The sequence below is a fragment of the Myotis lucifugus genome, unplaced genomic scaffold, assembly GCF_000147115.1.
Source record: "Myotis lucifugus unplaced genomic scaffold, Myoluc2.0 scaffold_135, whole genome shotgun sequence".
NCBI classification, from domain to species: Eukaryota; Metazoa; Chordata; class Mammalia; order Chiroptera; family Vespertilionidae; genus Myotis; species Myotis lucifugus.
In genome coordinates, this window is record NW_005871183.1 from 516,894 (window position 1) to 527,841 (window position 10,948).

Genomic DNA, 10,948 nt, shown 5'->3' on the forward strand with positions numbered 1-10,948 from the left:
AGAGGCAAGTCAGAAGGTTATCAAAGTAATCCAAGCAAGAGAACATAGTATTTGGATACAGAGACAGAGATGGCAATTCAATGTATTGCTGGCTTGCAAAATGCACTTTATAAATATTTACTTGAAGAAACAATGAATGAAAAAAATAACTGAGTAAATTGAATATTTTAATTTATTAAAATGATAATTAAGATAGTTAAAAGACTATAAAACTAAAATTCACTGTGATTGCAATTATGTTAAATTATATATAATAAATTAATTTATGTAAAAAGGGAAAATAATTGTCAGTCTTGTATTATGTCTTTCTAGTTAAAATAAAAAATGACTAAAAATTAAATTTAGATTCTTACAGTCTCATTTAGTCATAGGTTTATTTGGAAAGGAAAGCAAACTTAATTCATCTAGGCTACAATTTATAGTGCAGCTTCCCAAGGACATGCCAACACTGAGACTTATGTCTTTTACTGAACTCAAAGAAGACCAAGTTCTTAATTTTTTTCCCTCCCCGTTCTTACTGTCTTATGTACCACATTTGCCAGTTTGAAACTTTTGGTGGGCACATTAGGGACTTTTTTAAACCCCCCTTTTTGTGAGATCAATGTAATCTCCATCTACTGCCTGCTTTTTATACATGATGGGATTCTAATGTATAAAGAATTCAGTAACCTGGTGGCTGATGCACAGGATAATTTAGAGATGCAGCCACCCGACAGATGATTCTTCAACGACTCTACTTCTACTGACAGATGTGAAAGAAAATGCTCCAGTTGTCAGTCCGCTTCTATTTTTTATGAGCAAATTTTGTACTTTTTGGAGCTGTGGGATGGAGGTGCATTGCAGGAATGAACTTCATGTGCCAATCTGCAAAGCAATCATTGCTCTCTCTTGTGATGGGAATAACACTTGTGGAGCATTTTTCACCCGAGGACGGCAAAGCACCTCATTAAAATGGATTTATTAAACCTCCAGGGCACTCTGTAGAAGAGGAATGGTCAGCTGCTATTTTATCAAGATAGAAAATCTGGGCAAAAAGGAGTCCAAGTGAGTAGATTATAGTATCAAAACTTGGCAAACATTATATGCTTTCTGCCCTGGTTTTATAACTGAGGTCAGCACAGCCATGAGGCATATTAGTACTTTAGCAGCAGAAGGTGTGCAAGGAAGGGGAAAATGCTAGATGCAGATTTTCTCAACCTCAAAACTATTGACATTGTAACCCAGATATGTCTTTATTGTAGGTTGGAGCTGGGGTTCCGTCCTGTGCATTGCAGGGTGTGTAGCAGCACCCCTGGCCCCACTAGATGCCAATAGCATCCCCCCTTGTGAGCACCAAAATATGTCTGTGGGTATTGCCAAATGCCCCACTGGGGACGATATGCCTACCCTCCCTTCATTGTGCTTGATGTAAACTGAAAAGGAGGCCTAAAAACACATCTAGATTCTAGAATCGGCACTTTGGAAGAGTATCGAGCCTCACATCTGGAAGGTCCAAAGTTAAGATGCAAACACAATATTGATTTAAGCAAACATTGTAAAAAAACAGTGAGTTGATTCAGAGCCCAAGAAGGCTTCAGGTGGCGAGTAGTATTAAAACTAGTGGAGTAGGCAAGAGGGATTTAATTTGAGTGATCCGTCCAAAGTCAAAGAAAGCTGGTAAAAGATTGGTGAGGTCTCAGGGTCTCACCAATCAGACTGGATACAAGGATGGATGAGTATCAGGCAAGGAGAAACTAAGACCTGCCTAGCAGCATAGAATGAACAAATAGAGTATAACAAGAGTTTTCCCTGTCACTTCTAGATTGTACCAGATGATAACTTCTGAAGTAAACACACACATATAAACTGCCTTGGGAAGAGGGTGTTTCTAAAACTGCCAGGGAAAGGCACCAATAATTATTGAGAGAGGCATGGGAGAGCAGGGTCATTATTGATGAGTTTCAGTCTTTTAATAGTTACTTATTAGTTGCCCAATATTAATTTATTCTTGAGTCTGCATTAATGCAATTGTTAAGCTATTATTACTTGGAAAAGTAGTAATTTTTATATATTTAAATAGTATTTATTTTTTTAACAGCAACTGGAAGAAGCATTACTATGATTGATCTTGTCATGTGGTGTCTGAAAGTAAAGCCCCTTCTTCCAGGCTGGAAATCCTTTTCACTCTCTGTGATTCATTGTGAACCTTTTCTTTTTCTTGTTTGCTCAATCCTCTCACAGCTGTCAGCTTGCTCTCTATGAGTCTGTCTCTTTTTTGCTTGTTCATTTTGTTCATTAGATTCCACATAAAAGTGAAATCATGGTGCGTGTCTTTCTCTGACAGGCTTATTTCACTTAGCATAATGCTTTGCAGGTCCATCCATGCTGTCACAAAGTGTAAGATGTCCTTCTTTTTTGTGGCCTGGTAGTATTCCATTGTGTAAATGGACCACAGCTTTTTTATCCAGTCTTCTACGAATGGGCATTTGGGCTGCTTCCAAATCTTGGCTATTGTAAATAATGTTGCAATGAACATAGGGATGCGTACCTTCTTTCGAACTAATGTTTCAGGTTTCTTTGGATAAATTTCCAGAAGTGAAATTGCTGGGTCATAGGGCAGTTCCATTTTGAATTTTTTCAAGTGACTTCATACTGCTTTCCACAGTAGCTGCATCAATCTAATTCCCACCAACAGTGCAAGAAGGTTTCTTTTTCTCCATATCCTCGCCAATACTTGTTATTTGTTGATTTATTAATGAGAGCCATTTTGACAGGTGTGAGGTGATATTGTGGTTTTAATTTCCATTTTTCTGATGATTAGTGACATTGAGCATCTTGTGAAAGTGTTGATGTTGAGACTTCTTTTGAAAGTATTGAGTATTTTTATTCATAGTAAAATATATTCAAACAAGCTTAGAATTTATATGTGGCATGGTAATTTTTATAATAACTTGTTATTAATTCATCCAGTATCCAGCCCTCTAGTCATCCAAACTGCAAACATTTTTGAGCATTTATTGGTGTTATGCACACATCTAAATATGGGACAGAAAATGTAAATAAATGTTCCTAACCTCAAGTAGATCCCAGAATTTTAGGGATATGACAGTTATGAAAATATAATGTGTGGTTCTTGCAACACAGTACAAGTAGCCATATCAAAGACATAATATTTCAATTAAAAACCTAAAAAAAGCTGTTTCACTGGATAAAAACATGGATTTTCAGAACCATAGGGATTATAGAAGTGTGAAAGAATGTCATGACCAGAGAACATGAGCATGGTTTGCATGAGCAGTTGGAACTAAGCCTAGAAATTTGGTCAGGCACAAATTTGCTAATATTCTTATTTGGCGTGCAAGGAATATAGGCTTTGATGTTTCATCAGAAGACTTTTATAGCAGTGGAGTAATTTGACCAGGTTTGTTTTATAGAAAGATTACTCTGAGTGTAGTGTGGAAAATGTGTTAGGTTTGAGACAGATTAGAGCAGAAAAACTAAGAGAGATGGATTATCTGACTCCTGCAATAGTGGATGTGATAAATAATGATGATCTGAATTGAAGCAGTGAAATGGAATGAAAAGGAGAAAATTGGTATGAGATATATTTAGGTGGTAGGAATAAGTGTATTTGTTAACTTGGTAGATTTTATATAAAGATGTCAGCCACAGCCCTACCCGGTTTGGCTCAGTGGATAGAGCGTCAGCCTGTGGACTGAAGGGTCCCAGGTTCAATTCCGGTCAAGGGCACATTCCCAGGTTGCAGACTTGGTGTCCAGTAGGGGGTATGCAGGAGGCAGTCAATCAATGATTCCCTCTCATCATTGATGTTTCTATCTCTCTCTTCCTCTCCCTTCCTCTCTGAACTCAATAAAAATATATTTAAAAAAAAGATGTCAACCACAAACCACACACATTCCTGTACCATTCTAAAAAATCACCCAGGAATTTTCTGGGTAGTTTTGCCACATGCATCTAAAAGTTTTTTTTCTTAGCTTTGATTTAAGGTATGCCTTTTTATTTTGCCCCAGTCTCACCACTTTTTTCCTCTTGACTATTTGGAGACAGGACCACTGATCTCTCCCTAGCTTAATGGATTCAACCTCTAACATGTATATTCCTTATTTACTCAAAGAGTGTTATGGCAAGTTTTTATATTGGACTGACTTGATTAATGGAGACCTTTTCATTGATGAGGGAAAATCCCGTTGCAGATATCTAGTACCAGTTACAAATTTACCTGGTACCTGAAGAATCAGTAAAGGACAAAATACAAATATGAGTATACAACTTTTATATTTGGTCATTGAAGTCATGAGCATGAATAAAATATTAAGAAAGAAATGTGTAGAATATGAGAAGATCAAAGATAGAATTAAGAAACAAAATATTTTTGGGCTGACCCTGGTCAGGTGGCTTTCAAATCAAATATTTGATTTCTGGTCAGAGAATGTATAGGAGGTAACCTATTGCTGTTTCTCTCTCACATCAGTGTTTGTGTGTGTGTGCGTATGTGCGTGCGTGTGTGTGTGTGTGTGTGTGTGTCCCTTCCTCTCTCTCTAAAATGAAGATAAACATATCCTTAGGTGAGAATTAAAAAATTATATATATTTTTTCAGGCTGAGTAAAGAGGTATGGTATAATAAAGGAAGAAGAGAGAATAGTAGAGTTAGGAAGAGAACTTATCTTGAGGTCAAGAGGGGAAATATTCTTAAGAAGATAAGAGTGGCAAATACCTCTGAGAGATTAATCAAAATAATAAATTAAAAATAGCAGATTCTGAAGTTAAGTGCTTAGCTAAAATCTCTAAAAACATTATATTAAGTAATTAAGGCAGAAGTCATCTCTGTGGAGTAAAAGTGATAAAATGAAGAAAATATGGTCTGTTCTTTCAAAGACTTGGTCAGTAAACTGAATTGCAGAGCAAGGATTATGCTGTGGGAGGAATACATTAGCAAGAAAATATCTTTATATAGGAAAGAGAAATATTTTTAGTATCCTGAGAAAAAAAGTGCAAAGTCCAAGAAAAAGGGGTCATTAATCAAGCAAAGTCCCAAATGGAGCAGGAGGGTAATTAATTCAATAACATAGATAGAGCTGTTTGTCTTGGAGGTGAAGTGAGGCATCTTCTTTCGAGACATAAAAGAAAGAAGAACAAATTAGTTGTGAAGAAAAATAGTAGGTTGGTAGATAGAAAGAGAGACAAGATTGGATATGGGAGGAGGGAAGTTGGTAGAGTTCGTGTCTCCTGGCCTTTTATATTTTGAGAAGAGGATGAAGCAAAATAGGATTGAGAGAAGCAGGGAGAGGCAGGGTTGTAAAAATATAATAAGGGCATCCTATATAATAGAAGCCTAATATGCTAAGTGTCCGGTCATCCGGTCAACCAATCAAAGTGTAATATGCTAATGATATGCTAAGACCACTCAACCACTCGCTATGACGTGTACTGACCACCAGGGGGCAGACAGTCAACCGGTCGTCCAGTCGCTATGATGTGCACTGACCACCAGAGGGCAGATATTCCGTCTGGCAGGTTAGTTCAAGACGGTTGGGCGGGACATGCCCTGGAGCCCTCCTGTGGTCCCTCCCCGGCTGGCCAACCTCTTGCGTCCCTCCCCGGCCCTCATCGTGCACTGGTGGGGTCCCTTGGATGGGCCTGCACCCTCTTGCAACCCGGGACCCCTCGGGGGATGATGGAGAGCCAGTTTTGGCCCGATCCTGCAGGCCAGGCCGAGGGACCCCACTGGTGCATGGATTTGTGCACTGGGCCTCTAGTATAGTTACTAAAAGAATCTGGGATGCTAAAAGGAGCAGCCTAGAGATCAGTGAAAAGAAGTTCAAGCTTTATTGAAATTGTTTAGTTGACGCTGAAAAGCACAGTTGCAGAAGCTCACCCATTAGTTGGCTATGTCTTAGGATGGGGCTTGGCAATATGAATTTTTCAGAAGGACAAAGAAAAGGAAGAAATAAAGGGGAGAGTAACCTTTATTTAGCCCCTATCTCTATTGATCTACCTTACACACATTATCTCATATAATTATCACAAAATGTTCAGAGGTAAACATCATTTCCATTTTACTGGAGAAGAATCTAAGCTTGAGAAATCATACTGCCTTGGAGAAGGCCATGGGTTATAAATGGGTGAAACAGGAATTTAATCTGTGTATGTCATATTTTATATTCAATGCACTTTCAACCATATTGTGCTAGGCAAGGATTAGGAATTATCTGAAATCATTAACCAGTTGGTCTAGATGGAGTTGAAGAAAGCAGATGAAACACAGACAAAGTCTTTTGAAGAAATAGAATAGAGAAGGGTCAAGAAAAAGAGTCGTTAAACATAGTTGACTCACTTGTATTTGGAGCATAGCCATTGAGGATGTAAAAGAAGAGAAAGCTATAGTCAGAAAGTGGGAGTTGGAAGGTTGAGATTTGAAAGATGAAAAACATCCCAGTGATAGAGAATCCATGTAAGGTTTTAAGAGTCCTTCCTTAAAGTGAAGGTGAGTTATGTTGGATTCCATATGCCAAGAACATATGATATAGGGACATTGCTTAACATGGTTAACCTGTTAACCATGTGAAAACTGAAATGGTCCTAAATGAAGGAAGGGCTTGGTTTGGCAAATAAGAGGATGAACCTCTTTTTTTTTTCTTTGATGTCATATAGGTAATGATGCCATAACAAGATTTGAGGGAGGCACATCTTACACAATAGTTTGAACACCCAATATTCACATTTATAAACTACAAAAGGATCTGAACCTCATAATTGAGGTATCAGAAAGATAAGGGTAAAAACTCTCACTCTTGCACTTTTAGATGATATCATTGGAAATAATCTTTCTAAGTACCGGGAGATAACAGACTCAAGAATAGATGGAGGAAAAGGTTTTATTTTATGGTTCGTTTTTAAGCAGGCTTTACTTTCAATCAAAGTTCTACTCCCAGTTAATCTTTTATTAAATCTACAACATTACACTTTTTTGTAATCTTTTAATAAGTTTTGTCTAAACCTGTAAACATTTTTTCAGCATTAATAAGTGATTTGTAAATCTCTTTAGTTCACTTAGGGTAATAATGTTTAAAGCAGGATTGCTTATTTCAGTGGAAAATTGTAAAATCTCCCTGCTCCTTCCCATTTCTTTTGAAGTACAGAATAATGGGGCAGATTAATCCTGCTCAATTTATAGTGCTGCTTATTAACCAAAACTGCTTTTTAAAGTCTGTTATAATTATGTCTCAACAAACCATAGATAAATGGTTTTACTATAGGGGATTTATGCTAAGTCAAATTACTGGGAAGGAGTAAAACCTCTGTGCTTTTAATTACAGCACTTCCCATTCTAATAAGAAAAGATGATTTCTCTAGTAGGTGCCAAGGATATGAAAAGTCTTTTTATTCTTTCTTTAACAGGATCAGTAAGGAAAACACTAAAACCAATCAACAAGTTCATGAGTGTCTCAAAACATTGTTCCCTGTGTAGAAGAATGAGCCAGGTGACCATAGATCAGTCAGTTACCCCCCAGTTTGTGCTACTCTTTCAGGATCAGCACACATATGACTGTAACATGGTGTGTGTGTGTGTGTGTGTGTGTGTGTGTGTGTGTGTGTGTGTAAATCATCATCACCTGTTTATTGACTGTTGGATGTTAGCTCCTGCCAGAAGAAAGAATGTTATCACTAATAATCTAATATGGAATATTACAAATTCATTTAGTAAATGGCATTTATAATGGGAGCAAAGTTTTATCTTTTATAATCAGAGAGCACATTGATAGCATCTTTCCTTAGGCAAAGAGGATGCTCTTAATCTCCACATCTCCAATCTATTAATAATTCTCATGTATGACCTACAGGTTCATTTTGTCCTTTGGATTTACTCTTTTATATTTTTTGTTTACTTAGTCTTACTCAATATATTTTTCTAAAGGTGTTATAGCAAAGCATTTATATAACTATTTTTGATAATACTACTTCAGATTATGTTTATGTTCTTTTTGTGTTGCTAATGACTAGGTAGAATAAAAAAAAAAGCAAGTTGGAGAATTGAAGAGCATAAAGGTAAATTTAGAGCCTTAAATGTTTTTTCTTATATTATAGTAAAAGGCAATGGGGATAAAAATCAACACTTTGAGTTGATAAATATATGAAATAAAGTTTCAATTTCAAGCCCATATAACCATTGTGGGGCAGTTTTGAGTATGGAAGGGAACGATGTCAGTAATTAAACCAGGACAAGAGGATTATCTCAGGATTATCCTAGGCAAACCAAATATACTAGTAGGTTACCCTGCTTTTATACTCCTTATACTATTAAATGCCATTTTATGGTGTTTTTGTTTGTTTTTTTGGTGATGGTTTTTGTTGTTGTTTTATGAAACTGTTTTTGGTGGATTGAAAGCAACCTGAACATGATGCTATTTCTCTTGACATTTCATTGTATTTACCACAATGATTTTCATGTAGTGTTTCATCAATAAATCTTTTCCCAATAAATGAGGCATGTCTGAAGTAGGTGTCAGCATCCTCTACCACTATGTAAACAATATGGCAGTTGGCCAACTTCCGTTTCACGTGAAAGAGCAGTTTCTGACATTCTGCCTCTTTCCTTTGTACAATTATTCCTTCAGAAATCTTATTACCCTCCAGAATTCTGTCCTAATTTTTTCTCTAGCTCGTTTAAAAATAATATTTCTGTATAATATTATCTGTAATTAGATGCATGTTCCACTTGGCTTCCTGCTGAGTGTATGAGGTTCTGCCTCAAATCCTCCCAGTTTACACAAAATCCAATCCTTGGTAATCTCTCTAAACCATTTTTAGTCTCTTCTCTCAGCTATAACTGATTCCATTTACAGAGCAGTTACAAGTGAAAAAATGTTTATTTTTCAATTACATTTGGACATTTCATGGAATTCTAGAACTTTAAAAGGAAGACATTTAGTTAAATGTCACTTAAGTAGACCACCTTTTTGGATGCTAAGATCCTGAAAATTAAAATCACTTGTCCTAGGTCAGATAGTGGTGGAACAAAGACTAATGCTAATAAATCATATACATTTATATTTTCAACCTATATATGTAGGATGTAAAGATTCCCTAATTGGAGAAAAGGAAGTATCTTTTTGGATAGTGTGTCACCTCTAATGATGAAAAGTTTGACTCTGGTGGTTTAACCAAATAAAAGCTTATGTTTCATAGATAAATAAAATCCCATAGATAAGTGATATAGTGATGATACAGGAGCTTGAAACATTAACATTTTAGGCCCCTTCTGTCTTTCTGCTCCACTGTCCCTCGTTTATAGTTTAATTCTCCTGGTTTTCTCATTATCTCACAAAAGCTACCCAGTTTACAGACTTCCATCTAATTTTCAGGCGGGAAGAAGAAAGGAGTACAAATGAAGGACATTACCTATATTTGGAAGACAAATAATTCCCAGAAATCTCTAAGAGATTTCTACTTGAATCTTAACCCTGGCTGTAAGAAGGATGGAACATGTAGGATTTTAAATTGACACATAGCCACTCAAAGAACCCTATAATATTTTCCTAATAAGTAAAAAGAAGAACTGAGTGTTCAGTAGGCATCTAGCAGTGTCTGCTGAAATTGGTTTAAGTAGGAAGGGAATTTATAAAAGTGTTTTAGTATCTCTGGGAAGTCTAAAACCATAGGACCAGGAGTGACACCCAAGCAAACCTCAGTGTCATCTTATAGAAACGCCATTCCTCCTACTTGACACCAACATTTATCATGAATGATTTGATAATTATCCACTCTACAGCTGCTTTCCTCAAGGAACTAGACCCTAGCATGCTTGACTTGCAACTTACTTTCCTGCAAACATTCTTTTTCATATTGATTATCTATAAAACTTATATTCCCACTGATTTATCTTAATGAATTCAGTCAAACTTGGTTGATAATGATTGAATATGTTCTGAAGTTATCTTGATTTATTACCACTTTTGCTGTCACTTTTACATCACAAGCCCTTCTGTGCTTTTGTGCAAGAAAATTAGTGATGTGGTTGGAGAATTTAGGTTCCATGGCAAGGTATCAATAAAGATTTACGTAGGGAGACAGGATCTTTCCTAAAGTCCCTGAAAGAACATTAAGGAGGAGTTAATCTTGGTCATGTGACTTATCATAGGGAGAGAGCAGGTGGTTTTGGCTTTTGGAGTCAGAAGTTTTAGATTGACATCCAGACACTCCAACTACTGTAATGTGAGCTTGGCCAAGAGTCTCCAACCAGTGTTTTGGATATAAAATGGAGGAAAATAAGTCCTCCTTGATGGGTTGCTCTAAAGTTAGAAACAACTCTACATGTGACAATACTGTTATGAACTGTAGAGGGCTACATGCCCTTTACATGCTAGATGTTCGACCTTTTTCATCTTATGGCACACATCAACTAATTACTAAAATTCTGTGGTGCACCAAAAAATATATTTTTGGCTAATCTGACAAAAATAGATAAAATTTTGATTGATTTACAAAAAAATAATAATAATTCCATACCCTTTTAGCTTTAAAGTGACTTTTTAAAAAATCAGGTTCCTATACATGTATATAAGGATTTCTGTTACCAGGGATTAATCAGATGTAACCTTATTATGTGGTGTAGCCAATAAATTGCAAGTGTATTATATGACAAATATATATAGTTCAAGACAGGAAATTTACATCAGAGGGCTATTGTTCTGTTGGCTGTTGTCATTTTTTTATTTGACAGTCTAAGTGGAAAGAGGTCAGTGCCCCTGCATGTTTTAAACATTCTTGTGGCACACCTGCTGAAAATCACTGTGCTGGATGTAGGAGCCCTGAGCTTTGTTTTAAACACATACATGCTTCCCCTGCTGCTTCTGCTGAAGTCATTTAACATTTTTGGGTTTCAGCTTCTTCTTAATAACATGGACAAGATGGGTGTGATGAGATAAATATTTGAGAATTAAAAAAAAG

The 10,948-nt window shown here is 36.4% G+C and overlaps 1 non-coding gene across 1 annotated transcript; it reads right to left on the minus strand.

Annotated features, from left to right (window-relative positions):
• Positions 1–6,642: 6,642 nt before the first annotated feature.
• LOC111827130 lies at positions 6,643–6,741 on the minus strand. Its single transcript, XR_002830632.1, has one exon. It is a non-coding gene; the product is annotated as a small nucleolar RNA U13 (small nucleolar RNA).
• Positions 6,742–10,948: the final 4,207 nt, after the last annotated feature.